The 17,964-nt window shown below is 48.1% G+C and overlaps 1 protein-coding gene across 2 annotated transcripts in view; it reads left to right on the top strand.

Moving 5' to 3' along the window:
- The window catches only part of ARNT2 (aryl hydrocarbon receptor nuclear translocator 2), a 213,045-nt gene that overhangs the window by 8,096 nt on the left and 186,985 nt on the right, over positions 1-17,964 (top strand). Inside the window, exon 1 of one of the 2 annotated variants that reach the window (XM_075345923.1) lies at positions 15,341-15,474. The exons of the other annotated variant lie outside the window; for it this stretch is intronic. The gene's annotated coding sequence lies outside the window, so the exon portion shown is untranslated. Of the gene's footprint in view, positions 1-15,340; positions 15,475-17,964 lie in introns of those variants that run through there. 2 annotated transcript variants of the gene reach the window in all.

Below are 17,964 nucleotides of genomic sequence, written 5' to 3'. Positions count from 1 at the left end.
AGCTCTCTTCAGTGGTGGCTTCGACCCCTCTCCCTGTCCCAAGGGCGCTCCTTCCTGACTCCGTCCTGGGTGATTCTCACCACGGATGCCAGCCTATCCGGCTGGGGAGCGGTATGTCTCCACCACCGAGCACAGGGCACTTGGACTCCGTCCGAGTCAGCCCTTTCAATCAATGTGCTGGAAACCAGAGCTGTGCTTCTAGCTCTCCTAGCCTTTCACCACCTGTTGGCGGGCAGGCACATCCGAGTCCAGTCAGACAACGCGACAGCGGTTGCCTACATCAATCACCAAGGCGGGACACGCAGCCGCCTGGCAATGTTGGAGGTCCAACGCATTCTTCAATGGGCGGAGGACTCCAAGTCCACCATATCCGCAGTCCACATCCCTGGCGTAGAAAACTGGGAGGCAGATTATCTCAGCCGTCAATCCGTGGACGGTGGCGAGTGGTCCCTGCACCCGGCAGTGTTTTAGTCAATCTGCCGCAAGTGGGGCACTCCGGACGTGGACCTAATGGCATCCCGTCACAACAACAAGGTTCCGGTTTACGTGGCTCGCTCCCACGATCCTCAAGCCTTCGCCGCGGACGCTCTGGTTCAAGACTGGTCCCAGTTTCGTCTGTCCTACGTGTTTCCCCCTCTAGCTCTCTTGCCCAGAGTCCTGCGCAAGATCAGAATGGAGGGCCGTCGAGTCATCCTCATTGCACCGGACTGGCCCAGGCGAGCTTGGTATCCGGACCTGCTTCAACTGTCCGTGGAGATGCCGTGGCATCTTCCGGACCGTCCAGACCTGCTCTCGCAAGGTCCTTTTTTCCGCCCGAATTCTGCGGCACTCAAATTGACGGCGTGGCTCTTGAGTCCTGGATTTTGACGGCTTCTGGTATTCCTCCTAAAGTCATCTCCACTGTGACTCGGGCCCGTAAGTCTTCCTCCGTCAAGATCTATCACAGGACTTGGAAAATTTTCCTGTCCTGGTGTCGCTCTTCCGGCCATTCTCCTTGGCCATTCTCGTTGCCGACCCTTCTGTCTTTTTTACAGTCCGGTCTGCAGCTAGGACTGTCCCTCAACTCTCTCAAGGGACAAGTCTCAGCTCTATCAGTGCTGTTCCAGCGGCGTCTCGCCCGGCTGGCTCAGGTCTGCACCTTCATGCAAGGTGCGTCTCACATCATTCCGCCTTATCGGCGGCCCTTGGATCCCTGGGACCTTAACTTGGTCCTCACGGTATTGCAGAAACCCCCTTTCGAGCCCCTTAGGGAGGTTTATTTGTATCGTCTTTCTCAAAAGGTGGCCTTTCTAGTTGCCATACCTTCTCTCAGGAGAGTCTCTGATTTGGCTGCGCTCTCCTCGGAGTCACCTTTTTTGGTTTTTCACCAAGACAAGGTAGTTCTCCGTCCGACCCCAGACTTTCTTCCTAAGGTGGTCTCTCCCTTCCACCTTAACCAGGATATTTCCTTGCCTTCCTTCTGTCTGGCCCCTGTTCATCGCTTTGAGAAAGCGCTGCATACTCTAGATCTGGTGCGTGCTCTCCGGATCTATGTGTCTCGCACCTCTGCGCTTAGGCGGTGCACCTCTCTTTTTGTGCTAACCACAGGGCGGCGCAAGGGTCTCTCTGCTTCTAAGCCGACCTTGGCCCGTTGGATTAGATCGACCATTTTGGACGCCTACCAGAGTACTCAGGTGCCTCCCCCGCCGGGAATCAAAGCACACTCGACCAGAGCTGTCGGTGCCTCTTGGGCTTTTAGGCTCAACAAGTCTGTCAGGCTGCCACTTGGACTAGCCTGCATACCTTTTCGAAGCACTACCAAGTGCATGCTCATGCTTTGGCAGATGCGAGCTTGGGCAGACGCATCCTTCAGGCGGCTGTCGCCCACTTGTGAAGTTAGGTTCCGCCTACTTCTTAGTTTTTTCTGTTTATTCCCACCCAGGGACAGCTTTGGAACGTCCCATGGTCTGGGTCTCCCAAAGGAACGATACAGAAAAAGAGAATTTTGTTACTTACCGTAAATTCTTTTTCTTATAGTTCCGTATTGGGAGACCCAGCACCCTCCCTGTTGCCTGTTGGCAATTTTCTTGTTCCGTGTGTTATCACCGGCTGTTGTCGTGGACAGAGTCTCCGGTTGTTCCGGTTCTTACTCGGTTCTACTTGTGGGTGGCTATTCTCCTTCAGCTTTTGCACTAAACTGGCTAGGACTGGCTACCAGGGGGTGTATAAGCTCAGAGGGAGGAGCTACACTTTTAAGTGTAGTACTTTGTGTGTCCTCCGGAGGCAGAAGCTAAACACCATGGTCTGGGTCTCCCAATACGGAACTATAAGAAAAAGAATTTACGGTAAGTAACAAAATTCTCTTTTTCTGCAACCGAAATGCTTGGATAAATCATCCATAAGTATTGGCAAAGATGGCTGGGGATGGTAAGCGAAATCGGGAATAAAGGCCGCTTTACACACTGCGATATCGGTCCCGATATCGCTAGTGTGGGTACCTGCCCCCATCTGTTGTGCGACACGGGCACAACATCGCCCAGACCCGTCACACATACTTACCTGCCCGGCGACGTCGCTGTGACCGGCGAACTGCCTCCTTTCTAAGGGGGCGGTCCGTGCGGCGTCACAGCGACGTCACTGAGCGGTCGCCTAATAGCAGCGTAGGGGCGGAGCTGAGCGGGACGTAAAATCCCGCCCACCTTCTTTCTGCATAGCGGCCGGGAGGCAGGTAAGGAGAGCTTCCTCATTCCTGCGGTGTCACACGGAGCGATGTGTGCTGCCGCAGTAACGAGGAACAACCTCGTTACTGCTGCAGTAACGATTTTTGAGAATGGACCCCCATGTCACCGATGAGCGATTTTGCACGTTTTTGCAACGATGCAAAATCGCTCATCGGTGTCACACGCAACGGCATCGCTAATGCGGCCAGATGTGCATCACCAATTCAGTGACCCCAACGAGTTCGCATTAGTGATGTCGTAGCGTATAAAGCCCCCTTAAGGCAAATGTAATGGAGCTTATTTCCTAAGGACAGATAACACGTGGCCGATCCCGGTTTCCTCCTAAAGCAATCTTACACTTCTAGGTGCTCACACTCAGGCTTTTTTATTGCAGTATTTTAGCCAAAACTACAAGTGGATTAAAGAAAGAGAGAAGTATATCTTTTCTGATCCCATGAAAGCCCCACAAGATATTTGGCAGCATCTATAGAAGTTAGTGATGAGCGAACTGCTCGATGTTCGAGTACTCGGCAAGCATAACAAGTGTTTTGATGCTCGTGTGCTCGGTACTCATTTACAGTGTACAATAGAAGTTAATGGCAAAATCGAGCATTTTTCCTGGAGATTTTTGCTCGCGTTCCTCTTTGACTTCCATTAGACTCCGTAGACGAGCACCTGAGCATCGTTACGCTTGTCGAGCATCCGAACACCGAGCAGTTAGCTCATCACTAATAGAAATCAGTTTCATGTGTCTAAACAGATTTAGTATGTACTTCCAGATTTACATATAAAGACAAAGCTAAGCGTCCCTTTAAAGGGAATCTGTTAGCAGAATTTCTCCTTAAAAACTATTTGTACAGTACAGACCAAAAGTTTGGACACACCTTCTCATTCAATGAGTTTTCTTTATTTTCAGGACTCTAAAACTTGTAGATTCACATTGAAGGCATCAAAACTATGAATTAACACATGTGGAATGAAATACTTAAAAAAGTGTGAAACAACTGAAAATATGTCTTATATTCTAGGTTCTTCAAAGTAGCCACCTTTTGCTTTCATTACTGCTTTGCACACTCTTGGCATTGTCTTGATGAGCTTCAAGAGGTAGTCACCGGAAATGGTTTTCCAACAGTCTTGAAGGAGTTCCCAGAGATGCTTAGCACTTGTTGGCCCTTTTGCCTTCACTCTGCGGTCCAGCTCACCCCAAACCATCTCGATTGGGTTCAGGTCTAGTGACTGTGGAGGCCAGGTCATCTGGCGTAGCACCCATCACTTTCCTTCTTAGTCAAATAGCCCTTACACAGCCTGGAGCTGTGTTTGGGGTCATTGTCCTGTTGAAAAATAAATGATGGTCCAACAAAACGCAAACCGGATGGAATAGCATGCCACTGCAAGATGCTGTGGTAGCAATGCTGGTTCAGTATGCCTTCAATTTTGAATAAATCCCAAACAGTGTCACCAGCAAAGCACCCCCACACCATCACACCTCCTCCTCCATGCTTCACGGTGGGAACCAGCCATGTAGAGTCCATCCGTTCATTTTTTCTACAAAGACACGGTGGTTGGATCCAAACATCTCAAATTTGGACTCATCAGACCAAAGCACAGATTTCCACTGGTCTAATGTCCATTTCTTGTGTTCTTTAGCCCAAACAAGTCTTTTCTGCTTGTTGCCTGTCCTTAGCAGTGGTTTCCTAGCAGCTATTTTACCATGAAGGCCTGCTGCACAAAGTCTCCTCTTAACAGTAGTTCTAGAAATGAGGTGTGTCCAAACTTTTGGTCGGTACTGTATGTGAATGTAAATCTTTCAAAGACAAATCCAGCAATATCTTAACATGCCCTGTCTGTTCCTCCATTACTGAAAAATTAATGTTTGAAGAGATATGCAAACAATGCTAAAGACTTATAGTGGATCTGAAGCCCCTGTCACTCCAGCTCTACTCTCAGTTTCCTACACATCAGCTCCTCCTCCTGTCTGACTGATAGCATCTATGCGGGGTATGACTTCAGGCAAAGGACTCATCAGTCAAGCAGAAAAGGGTGCTTTACACGCTACAACATCGCTAGCGATCTCGTTAGCGATGTAACACGCCAGATCGCATATACGATCTGCCGAGATCGCACATGTGACCGGCGATACAAAAATGACCAATGTGCGATCTCGGCAGATCGTATGTGTGATTTGGCGTATTACATCGCTAACGAGATCGCTAGCGATGTCGCAGCGTGTAAAGCACCCTTAAGAGACAGCCGTGGGTGGTGAATAGAGCTGGAGTGACGGAGGCTTCAGATGTACAGTAGCTCTTTAGTCTCATTTGCATATTTATTCCAACACTTCAATTCATAGTAGTGCAGAAAGTATCCATTTTTTTTTTTTTTTTTACATGTTTACATATTCAATATTCCACTAGGAAGACAATCCATACTATACTATAGAAGACAATGGGAAAGCTCTAAAAACACATCCAGGTATCTTTTTGAGTATTTTGTAAATGTTTTTATTTCATAAAATACCAGCATTTTATTCATTGTCTAATAGATTTAAAAAAAAAAAAAAAATCTAAAAATTGGAAATAAACAGACTCCCCAAGAAAAAACATAATCCACAAATACCGGCTGAAAAAACATCAACAAAGTGTTTCCGGAAACGATCAACATGCGCTAATAAAAACACCCAGACAAACATCCCAGAGACCGCCAAAGACAAGCAGTGATTCCTGAACTGACAAAAAGGGTGTAGTGTGAACATGTCCTAAAAAGGTTGCAAGGGATATAAAAAAAATTGGACTTTGCCTGGCATTGCAGCTCAGTCAAGCCCATCGAATAAAAAAAAAGTATAAAATACCAAACTGTGTATAAAATAACATGACTATAAACCGCCCTGTTCCTGCTGCCCAGCTCTCTTGCCTGTCTCTGGATCCTGGCCTACAACAATGATATTTTGACATGGATTAATGATAAAATTGAAGTTGCAGTTCCATCCAGTGATTGGCTGCAGTGCTCATATGTCCCTGTCAAAATATCCAGATGCAAGGACCAGGAGACTCGGGAAACAGTAGCGGTATAGGACCAGTGAGAAATCAGAAACTTTGGTAATACTCAGTGAAGTGATTTCTGTACACAGTAATTTCTATGATACCAGGAATCTTCTTTAAAAATTGTGACGTATTTCAGGTTCCTAGTAATTCACCTGAAGACATCGCTAGTGCACTAGCCATTAAAGAGTATCTGTCACCAGGTTTTTTTTTTTTACTTATCTTAGAGACATGATGTAGAGGCAGAGACCCTGATTCCGGCGATGTATCACTTACTGGGCTGCTTCCCGCTCTTTTCATAAAATCCCTCTTTTATCTGCTGCAGATCTACCAGTTCTCTGAAGAACCCCGCCTACACCTCTGATTGGCAGCTTTCTGTGTACAATGTGCACAGGCCAAAAGCTGCCAATAAGTGGTGGAGGAGGGTTTTCAGAGTTCATAAATATGGAGGACAACATGGCAGCATATTTACTAGTCTTCTAGTGATAATCTCCTCTTGATAAAACAGTGATTTTATAAAAACTACAGCAAGCAGCCCAGTAAGTTATACAATGCTGGAATCAGGGCTTCTGCCCCTACGTTATGCTGTCTCAGATTAGGTAGTAAAAACCTGGTGACGGATTTCCTTTAAGAGGTCTATCTGTCTGCAGTTTATGTATGAGACATAACTGGTGTCTGCAGGGCAGTAACAGGATACAGGACACTACCATCAGCATCAGAACAAGGCGTATGTTACTTTTATATCCAAAAAGCAGTAGAAAATTCCAACTGCGGGAGGCGGGAAAGTATGACCACATGCTGGTGTCACTTTGTAATATGGGAGATAAGATAAATTAAAACCTTTACATTTTTTTATTATATCTGCCCCTTCATTGCACAATTTCTTTTAATAGGGCCTTACATTGTTCTACTCTCTTGGCTTTGTGGTTACGCCTGCAGACCCTATGCCAGACATTGTTGAGCATAAGGCCCCATTCACAAGTCTGTTTGAGAAAACCATGTGGCCATCTGTGTGTACGTATGTGTAATCTGTGTGTCATCCATGTGCTGTCCGTGTGTATGTGTGTACAGTCCATGTGACATTTGTATGACACGTTACTGAAAAAAAGCATGACACTAAAATGAATTTTTTTATGTGTTAAATATGTGCAAAGATAGATAGATTTTATAGCTATTATCTGAATACATAACTAATTGAAAAAAACTATGTGGGGTTCCCCCCTATTTTTGATAATTAGCAATGGTAAAACAGGCAGCTGTGAGCTGATATTATCAGGCTGGGAAGGTCCACGGTTATTGGCCCCTCCCATCCTAAAAATACTATCCCGCAGCCGCCCCAAAAGTGGCGCATCACATTAGATGCGCTAATTCTGGTGCTCCACCTCTGGTGTTCCCATTTGCCCTGGTGCGGTGGCAATTGGAGTAATGGTTGTTGGGGTTGATGTCAGCTGTGTAGTGTCAGCTAGCATCAGGCCCTGGTGTTAGTAATGGAGAGGTGTTTATTAGACACCCCTATAACTAACCCAATAATAAAAAATAAAAATAATACACATACACACACACACACACACACAGAAAATAATTTATCTAAATAAACAGACCCCGAAACTCCCTACTTTACCATTTTATTAAAAAAAATAACCCATGCACTTCTGTCGTAGTCCAGGGAATCCGCCATAGTCCATAAAGGATATCTGAAAAAATCACCACAAACATAGAAACAAAGAGAAATAAAACAAGCCGTGTACTCTTGTCTACTACTTTATTTATTTATTTAAATTCCCACCTGGTCCGACGTAGTTCAGGGATTCCTTCGAACAAAGTCTATGGAGCATCGTTCTGACACGCCATAGACTTTGCTTACAGGCAATTTTAGGTCACATTGCGCTGCATGACACCTGGCACCTGTGCAGAGCTGTGACATTAGTAACGTTACCGCTGTTTAGTGTCACCAGGTCACTCCACGCTGCGTGAGACACAGCGCCACTGATGAGTGGAGACATCAGTAACGTTACCGCTCATCAGAGTCGCCGAGTCACTCACAGTGCATCGTGACCCAGAGTGACCTGGTGACCCGGCAACCCTGAACAGCGGTAACGTTAATGATGTCACCGCTCATCAGAGGCACCAGGTCTCACACAGCGCAGCGTGACCCAGAATTGCCTTTAATAAAGTCTATGGAATGTCAGAACGATGCTCCATGGACTTTGTTTGTCGGAATCCCTGAACTACATCGGACCAGGTGGGAATTTTATTTTTATTTTGCATAAAGTGGTGAACGAAGTTGTGTCCTGTTTTATTTTTCTGTGTTTGTATATTTGTGGGTGTTTTTCAGATATCCTTTTTTCTTCATCGTTCCTTATGGGAGACCCAGACCATGGGTGTATAGCTTCTGCCTCCGGAGGACACACAAAGTACTACACTCAAACGTGTAGCTCCTCCCTCCTAGCATATACACCCCCTGGTAGCCAGTCCTAGCCAGTTTCAATGCTTTGTGTTCAGGAGGTGACACACACATGCATTCTCTGATTTTTGATTTTTTGGATTTCAAAGATTTGGAAGAAAAGCGGGTCCAATCTGGACTCCCGGCATGTCCCTTCTCACCCCACTGTGTCGGCGGTGCTGTTAAGGTTGATTTTACAAGGCTGGAGCCTTCACATGCCGCGCTCCTTCACCATCCCCTGGGGCTCTAGCTTGAAGTGGGAGCCCTCACGGTTCTCACTGCTTTGCAGGAGACCGGTCTCCATCCGCAGCCCTGTTCAGGATTCTGCCGGACGGAGCGTTTAACCCCCCCCCCAGGGACATGGCCCTGCGTCTCAAAAGCTAAGTATTGAGACGTTTTTACCACAGAAAGTGGTCTTTCCAGGGGTCCCTTGTACTTTATTTATTGGGGGGAGTGTGTTTTATGACTGTGGTAACATTTCCGGCCGGTTCTCCAGTTTTCACTGGAGAACCGCGCCGATGGTGCCTGCACGCTGGCCGCATGTTTAAATCTAGGCCCCGGCTTCGCCTGAGGCCTAGTGTCGGTTTCACTGCCCCTGCATATTAGTTATGCAGAGGGACAGTGTGGCTCCGCCCAGCGGCTGTTCAGCACAGGGAACGGACACTCCTCTCTGAGGAAAGATTCCCTCCCCTGTATACCTCATTTGCCCGCTCTCAGAGTAGGCCCCGCCCCCTCTCCTCGCTCCGGTCGCCATTTTCTCAGCATTCTCAGTGTCTGCATAGGCACAGAGATACCACATTGTGACAAATGGGGGCCTGGGCTAAGGGACTGGAGGGCACAGAAATGTATGTTAAACGCTCTGGCAAGCCACAACCTCCGGTTGTGCAGCTGCTTATATCCTCTGTTTATATACTCTGTTGGGGGTCATTCTGGAGATGCATTCCCTCACAGAGCCCCCACTTCTGCAGCATGTCTCACATCAGAGCAAGGCTGCAAGGCTGTTCTTAATATGCACTGCATGTAGACTCATACTGTCTGTACTGAGCACATAAACACAGTGGTCCCTCAGCCTGGAGGCTCATCAGTGGTCCCTCCAGCTGCTCCAGTGGTGCTGAGCATGCATTAGCCCCCTTCTCAGGGCGCTTCTGCTGCTACGGCTCGCTCAGCAAAGCTCTCAGAGGACTCTTCATCTGGTCTCAGTCCCCGTCCTCCTAAAATGGAGACGCAGGGTCCCCTGTCCTTCCCCGTCCCGCAGCTCTGATTCACGAGCTGACTCACTGGACGAGGAGTATGTCTTTACTAGGGGCTCGGACGCTACTTAATGTACCATTGATCTGTCCAAAGGTGATGCAGATGCTAATGATTGATTGCGTCCATTATATTTGTACTGGACCTCAATCCGCCTGTATCAGGGGAGTATCCCCCTCTGGCAGAAAGGCATCAGTATACCTTAAAGAGAACAAGGAGTGTGTTCCTTAACCACTCCAGTTTTCAGCCCACTGTGACCAAGCCCAGAGCCTGTCCTGACAGACGCTCCCAAAGCGTGGTTCTGGTGACTGTTTCCCCCATCCACCACAGGTGGTCAAGGAGTGGGCTCATTCACCAAGGGTGGTCCCTCCGGTGTCTAGTAGTTCAGCCCGGATAGTTGTATCAGTGGCTGACGGCACCTCTCTAAGGATCCCACTGTACATTAATTCTGTACTGGACCTCAATCCGCCAGTTTACCTTGCCTAAGAGAACAAGGAGTGTGTTCCTTAACCACTCCAGTTTTCAGGCCACTGTGACCAAGCCCAGGGTCTGCTCTGGCAAACGCTTCCCAAAGCGTGGTTCTGATGGCAGTTTTCCCTTTCCACCAGAGGTGGTCAAGGAGTGGGCTCATTCACCAAAGGTGGTCCCTCCGGTGTTTAGACTCTCAGCCCGGACCGTTGTATCAGTGGCTGATGGCTCCTCACTTACGGCTTTGCTGTCCGCCAGGTTGTCCTTCTGGCCAAATCTGTATGGAGGCGGCAGGGGCCTCGTTCTCCCCAGCTCTTGCAGCAGTGCGGCTTTCAAAGCCATCTCTGCTTCTCTAGAGGAGATGCATTCCCTCACAGGGACTCTTTGCCCAAAATGGTTGCCTTAACTTCCAGACTTCAGTCTTTTCATCCTATGCCATGTCTGCCATGCTGGAGACTCTCACCGCACTGCGGTGGCCTCGGCTAATTTCCTCGCTATCCGCAAGCTCCTGTGGCTTCGGAAGTGGAGGGCGGATGCTTCTAAAGAAGTTCCTTGCTGGGCTCCCTTTTGCTGGGACCAGACTATTCGGGAACAACTGGATGAAATCATTAAGGAAGCTCTTGGCGGGAAGAGTTCTTCCATGCAACAAACCTAAACCAGGAAACCTGTCCAGGGCAGGAATCAGTCGAGGTTTCGTTCTTTTCGTTCCTCCATCTGATCGTTCTCTAAGCCCTCGGCCTCGTCCACTGGCTCAGCCAAGGATCGTAAACCCAAATGGCGCACGAGAAGACCGCAGGAGATGCTGCCACTAAGTCAGCCTCATCCTGGCTATCTGGCTACGCAAGCAACGTCCTTGGTCGGTGGCAGGCTCTCCCACTTTGTCGACGTATGGTTTTAACACGCCTCCGATCAGTGGGTGCGAGATACCATCTCCCACGGCTACAGGATAGAATTCTATCCAGCCCGCCAAACAGATTTTTTCTGCAACTCCCCCCTGCTCCAAGGCCGCCGCCTTCTCACAGGCTGTGGCATTCTTGCAGGCCACTGGAGTAATTGTACCGGTTCCCGACTGGGAACGGTTCTGAGTTTTCTGCTTAAATCTATTCCTAGTACCCGAAGAGGGCGATGCCTTCCGACCTGGATCTCAAGCTTCTCAAGCATGTTCAGGTGCGGCATTTTCGCATGGAGTCTCTGCGATCAATCAATGACCCAAGGAGATTCCCTAGCATCCATCGACATCAGAGATGCCTATCTGCATTTGCCAATCGCAGTTTCACACCAGCGTTGGCTACGTTTTGCAATCAGAGTGGTCCAATTCGTGGCTCTTCCCTTGGGGTTAGCCACGGCCCCTCGAGTATTCTCAAGGTCGGGGCAGCTGTGATTGCGGTCCTGCACCTCTAGGGGTTGGCAGTGATCCTTTTGTCCTGGACAGCCTTCTAGTCTGGGCTTCATCCAGTGCAAACTGTTAGCGGAGTGCCTCGCTCACTCTCGCCACTCTAACCAATTCGGGTGGTTTGTCATTCTGTCCAAGCCCACTCTGACTTCGACCCAGAAGTTCATATTCCCAGGGACGCAATTCGAGACTCTGTCGGCACTTGTGAAGCTGCCCTTAGTCAAACAGCAGTCCCTCCGCTGGCGGTCGACGTCGTTCCATCAGGCACCTAATACAGGTGCTGGATCAGATGGTGGTGTCAATGGAAGCGATTCCCTTGCCCAGTTCCATCTGCGTCCTCTGCGGCTGGATATTTTCCGCTGTTGGAACAAGCGGACTTCCTCCTTCCACGGGGTGGTGGCTTCGCCACAGACCAGGGGCTCGTTTCAGTGGTGGCTTCGGCCCCTCTGTCTCAGGGACGCTCCTTCCTGGCTCTGTCCCGGGTGATCCTCACCAAGATGCTAGTCTATCCGGCTGGGCAGCAGTATATCTTCACCATGGAGCGCAGGGCACTTGGACTCTGTCCGAATTAGCCCTCTGGATCAACGTGCTGGAAATCAGAGCTGTGTTTCTAGCTCTCTAAGCCTTTCGCCATCTGTTGGCGGCCAGGCACATTCAAGTCCAGTCAGACAACGCTACAGCGTTTGCCTACATCAACCTCCAGGGCGGGACATTCAGCCGCCTGGCAATGTTGGAGGTTCATCGCATTCTTCAGTGGACGGAGGACTCCTAGTCCACCATATCCGCAGCCCACATCCCAGACGTGGAAAACTGGGAGGCAGATTGTCTCAGCCGTCAAACCGTGGCTCCACGATCCTCAGGTTTTTTGCGGCAGACGCACTGGTTCAAGTTTGGTCCCAGCTTCGTCTGTCTTACGTGTTTCACTCTCTAGTTCTTACCCAGAGTCCTGCGCAAGATCAGGAAGGAGGGCCGTCGGGTCATTCTCATTACTCCAGACTGACCCAGGCAAGCTTGGTACCGTGACCTGCTCCGTCTGTCCGTAGAGATGCCATAGCATCTCCCGGACTGTCCAGACCTTCTCTCACGAGGTCCGTCTTTCCGCCAGAACCTGCGGCTCTCAGATTGACGGCGTGGCGTTTGAGTCATGGATCTTGACGACTTCTGGTATCCCTCCTGAAGTCATCTCCACTATGACTCGAGCTCGGAAGTATCCTTTGGCCTTTTGGCCTTGCCGACCCTCCTGTCCCTTCTACAGTCCGGTCTGCAGCTAGGACTATCCCTCAATTCCCTTAAGGGACAGGTCTCGGCTCTGTCAGTGTTGTGCCAGCGGCGTATCGCCCGGCTGGTCCAGGTGCGCTCCTTCATGCAGGGCGCATCTCACATCATTCCGCCTTACCGGTGGCCTTTGGAGCCCTGGGACCTTAATTCGGACCTCACGGCTTCCGGAAACCCCCCTTTGAGCCTCTTAGGGAGGTTTCTTTGTTTCGTCTTTCACAGAAAGTGGTCTTTCTAGTGGCCATAACTTCCCTCAAGAGAGTCTCTGTTTTGGCTGCACTCTCTTCGGAGTCCTCCCTTCATCAAGACAAGGTGGTTCTCCGTCCGACTCCGGACTTTCTCCCTAAGGTGGTTGCTGCTTCCACCTTAACAGGGGCATTTTCCCTGCCTTCCTTTTGTCCGGCTCCTGTTCATCGCTTTGAAAGGGCGTTGCATACTCTGGATCTGGTGCGGGCGCTCCGGATCTATGTGTCTCGCACCGCTGTTTTTAGGCGGTGCACCTCTCCTTTGTGCTGACCGCTGGTCAGCGTAAGGGCCTCTCGGCATTTAAGCCGACCCTGGCTCGTTGGTTTAGGTCGGCCATTTCCGATACCTACCAGTGTACTCAAGTGCCTCTCCCGCCGGGGATCAAGGCACACTTGACCAGAGCTGTCGGTCCCTCTTAGGCTTTCAGGCCCAGGCTACGGCTCAGCAGGTCTGTCAGACTGCCACTTGGAGTCTGCATACCTTTTCGAAGCACAACCAAGTGCATGCTCTTGCTTCGGCAGATGCGAGCTTGGGCAGACGCATCCTTCAGGCGGCTGTCGCCCATTTGTGAAGTTAGGTTTCGCCTACTTCTCAGTTTTTCTGTTTATTCCCACCCATGGACTGCTTTAGAACGTCCCATGGTCTGGGTCTCCCATAAGGAATGATGAAGAAAAAGAGAATTTTGTTACTTACCGTAAATTCTTTTTCTTATAGTTCCGACATGGGAGACCCAGCACCCTCCCTGTTGCCTGTTGGCAGGTTTCTTGTTCCGCGTGTTTTCACCGGCTGTTGTTGTAGACAGAGGTTCCGGTTGTTCCAGATTTTGCTCTGTCTCTACTTGTGGGTGGATGTCCTCCTTCAGCTTTTGCACTAAACTGGCTAGGACTGGCTACCAGGGGGTGTATATGCTAGGAGGGAGGAGCTACACGTTTGAGTGTAGTACTTTGTGTGTCCTCCGGAGGCAGAAGCTATACACCCATGGTCTGGGTCTCCCATGTCGGAATTATAAGAAAAAGAATTTACGGTAAGTAACAAAATTCTTTTTTTGGACTATGGCGGATTCTCTGGACTATGGCAGAGCTGCATGTTTTTTTTTTTTTTTTTTTAATACAATAGTAAACGAGAGAAAATTTCAGGGAGTGTTTATTGAAATAACTTTTTTGTGTGTGTCTTTTTTTTTTTTTTTTTAGTAATACTGATATAGTAATGGGGATGTCTGATGGGCACCTCTCCATTACTAACTCCTGTTCTTAATGCCATCTGACACTACACAGCTGACATCAATCCCATAAACCATTACCTTGATTGCCAAATCACCAGGAAAATTGAGAAGAGCCAAGGGAAAACGCCAGAATTGACACATCAAATGTGATGCGCCACTTCTGGGGCAGCTGCAGGCTTGTATTTTTAGATTGGGAGGGTCCCAACAACCATGGCCCTTCCCAGCCTGACAATATCAGCCGGCAGCTGTCTGCTTTACCTTTGCTGGTTATCAAAAATGAGGGGGAACCTAAGTTGTGTTTTTTCCAATTAATTATTTGGCTAATAGCTGTACCATCTGTCTGTCTGTCTATCATCTTTGTACACATAAAAATCGTTAATTTCTTGAATGTATTTCATTCTGGTCTGTGTCACACGTATGTCACTTAGATGTATTCCGTGTACTATACATGTTTTTCATGGACTTCTATTGGCCCTTGTCATCTGTGCTGTTGCTAAAAAAACGGACCTGTCTCCATGTGGATCACAAGGACATAGGGTCTGTGTGAAAACATTAAGGTGTGAAAAACAACACCGGTTTTAATGAGTATGCGTGTGACCATGTCTCCAGTACGTGTGAAAACGGACACCACATGTACTGGAGACAGGGATGTGTGAAGGGGGTCTAATAGAAATGTGCCTGAATGCGATTTCCATTGGTGATGTGTTTAACTTTTACTTTCCTAATTGAGAAAATGGCTAAACTGAATGTACGGGCCCTCCTCAGTGTATCCTGGGATCTATATACCCTACTTGGGCCTATGCATGTCACAGAGGGGTTCCCCAAGTTGTGCCAGAACAGAAAACTTTGCTGGCTTCTAGCTGAAAAGGAGTTGTCGTTCATGTTTTTTGAAAACTTTACATTTATAGTGTTAGTTGTTATGTGTGTTAGTGATTTGTGTGTATTACTTATGGCGGTTTTTCCTGGCGTAGACATTTGGTCCCATAGTGACGGCAGATACATGTCCAATTGAAAGTTGGACAGAATACACTTTTCTGGCTTTTCTAGTCAAGCTGCCATAGAAATTTTTGGAGGAACCGCTCTTTTTTTTGGTGTTTTCAGTGTAGGGGGATAAACGTACCGCACGTGCGTATCCCATCTGTATCCCCGTGCACTACTTATGAGGCATTCCCGTTTTCCAACCTGTTTGATGTGACACTTGCTGGAGGTGCTAGGTGTGGGATTGCTGTTGAGGCTGTTTCGTGCTGGCAGCTGGATCACGATCGCTCTGCACAGAGGCAGCTAGGGATGTTGTCTTGTTCTGAGCTGAATACAAATTCTCGCCCCCTCCTCCATCTCAGCCGTTGCTGCCAGGTTTCTTGCATACTGATGATGCTGTGTTCTCAGTCCAAGGTTCTCTACTAGGAGGGATCGGCACCAGCTCTTACTTATTCATTCTCCTGGAGGTAAAAGTTTATTGTTTCTGTATTGTCGCCCAGTGTAGCTGTGATTAGCGGGGTGGTATCCACTATTCACCGTGTTTTTGTGGCCTAGCTTACCATGGTCTTTGTTTGTGGTGGTCGTCACTGCCAGTAGATCGATCTCTGCTTAGCTAGATGGATTGCGGATTCTGCATTTTTGCTCATTCATTTGTCAGCGCAGCGTCTGTAATGACACATGTTATTGTAGTTTCTCTCCTGTCTGTATGGGTCAGAGAGTTCCTATTCTGGCAACTATTTCTAATACAGAGTGGAAATATAAAGTGATATAACTGGTGTCATGCGGACATCACAAGTATTGCTCCATTTAGGCCCCCTTCACATGTCCGTGTCTCCAGTGCGTGTGATGTCCGTTTTCACACATACCGAGGGAGACATGTTCACACGCATGCTAATGAAAATCTATGCGGATCCTCAGACCACGTTTTTTTCTGTCCGTGTGATCTACACGGAGACATGTTCGTTTTTAACCTGCAGCATGGACACACGGACCCATCCAAGTCAATGAGTGCGTGAAAAACGCATAAGTGCACATGGATGACATCCATGTGACGTCTGTGTGCTGCACGTGTTTAACATTGCAAAATATATGAGCTGCCTTGTAATTTCATTCGTCCTTTAACCATACCGGAAAAACACGGATGGTACAGGGATGACAAATACACACGGATGACACACAGGTACACACGAATGACACACATGTACACACGGATGACACACATGTACACACGGATGACACACATGTACACACGGATGACACACATGTACACACGAATGACACACATGCACACACGGATGACACACATGTACACACGGATGACACACATGTACACACGAATGACACACATGTACACACGGATGACACATGTACAAATGGATGACACATGTACACATAGATGACACACACATACTCACGGATGACACATACACAGGGATGACACACATACACACGGATGACACAAATAAACACGGATGATATATATGTACACATGGAAAACATACATACGGATGGCACACATGTACACAGAAGACACACCTGTACACATGGATGACCACACAGATGGACAAAATGGACAGTGCAATGTGCGGTTTTTAAACGGACCTGTGAAGGGGCCCTTTTGTACAGCGTCAGTATTCTTCATTCATTATCATTCATTATTTAGAACACTATTGTCCCCCACAGACCCAGAATCAATAAGTCCCATAGAAAATTGCAAAGACAAATATCTTAAATTAGGGTAGGGACACAAGTGGGGGATGAGACTCAGCTATGATGCAGGTGAAAGTCATGCGGCCAGGCATACCTTCCACTATAGCTTTATAAGGCAGGGTGTTACTGTAACTCTGCTGATACATGCGGTGGCCACAAGCTACGCAATTTAAAGGTCATCGCTGTATTTGCCAGAAAAGTCATGGCACTACTAGCCACCACTTGTGAGAGGGGTTTCAGCTGAATGTGGAAGCCACATTGTGAAAATTAACTTTCGGCCAGGTTGAAATGAGTCTTCTTTCAGGGGCCGTATACAGACCACAATGCCCAGATACTTATGAGGTTGTAAGGTCATGTCATGAGATGTACTGCCCAACTTGTCCATGCTGTCTGTATATGGACCGTGAAGTGTGCTCATGTGAACCCGGCTTTACAGGTTGTGTAAAATCAATGTAAATTGACTGATAATTGGTAATAACCCTCTGTTTTACTGCAAAGCAGTCATTTTTAGATGATCCATTAGAAAGCAGTGGCAGCCCTAATTGGTGTGAAAGGCTGATGAAAGTAAATGTGCTCTGGCACAGACCTGCCGGATATTCTGGAATGATGAAGTCTAGTAGTTCAGAACGATAAAGGAATGTCACAATAAGACTAGGTTCACTGGTGGAGATATGGGCAGCACATCGGCCAATGTTATTCATTGGGCAGTGCAGAGGAGCAATTTTTTTCTCTGACCGAATCTGTGTGAAAAAATCTCAGCGTTCATTAATTTCTTCCGTGTAAATTGTCTCTTCAGGGAGGAAGGAGACGAACTCTAGCGCCACCTAATGGAGGTAGCAATCCTAATAGTCAAAAGTGATCCTTTAACGAGCATTGTAAATCACTTGGGATTTATGTCAGATCAGAACCTCGATTTGCAGACACAGTGTTTTTCGGGATGGCTGTCCCTCGTCAGTGCAAAGCATGAGATCTGATCTGGCTGTAATGAGAAGCTAAGACGGGGTCTAAAGGGAAAGCTATTCTCCTTGCGGAGACTGACACACCAATCCAGCATGCCAGTGGTGAGGAGACTCTAAGCCACAGTGCTCCTCTGGGAAATATGCAAATTGTATTTTCAGTGAGGAAGAAGACGAATTGTTGTGCCACCTATTGGAGGTAGAAATCCTAAGGCTATGTGCGCACTAGGCCGTTTTACCTGCGGATTTACCCTCGGATTTGCTGCGGAAATTTCTTGAGAAATGTCTGCA

The sequence above is a fragment of the Anomaloglossus baeobatrachus genome, chromosome 4 (genome assembly GCF_048569485.1).
Source record: "Anomaloglossus baeobatrachus isolate aAnoBae1 chromosome 4, aAnoBae1.hap1, whole genome shotgun sequence".
NCBI lineage: Eukaryota > Metazoa > Chordata > Amphibia > Anura > Aromobatidae > Anomaloglossus > Anomaloglossus baeobatrachus.
This window is presented reverse-complemented; position numbering and strand designations above follow the sequence as displayed.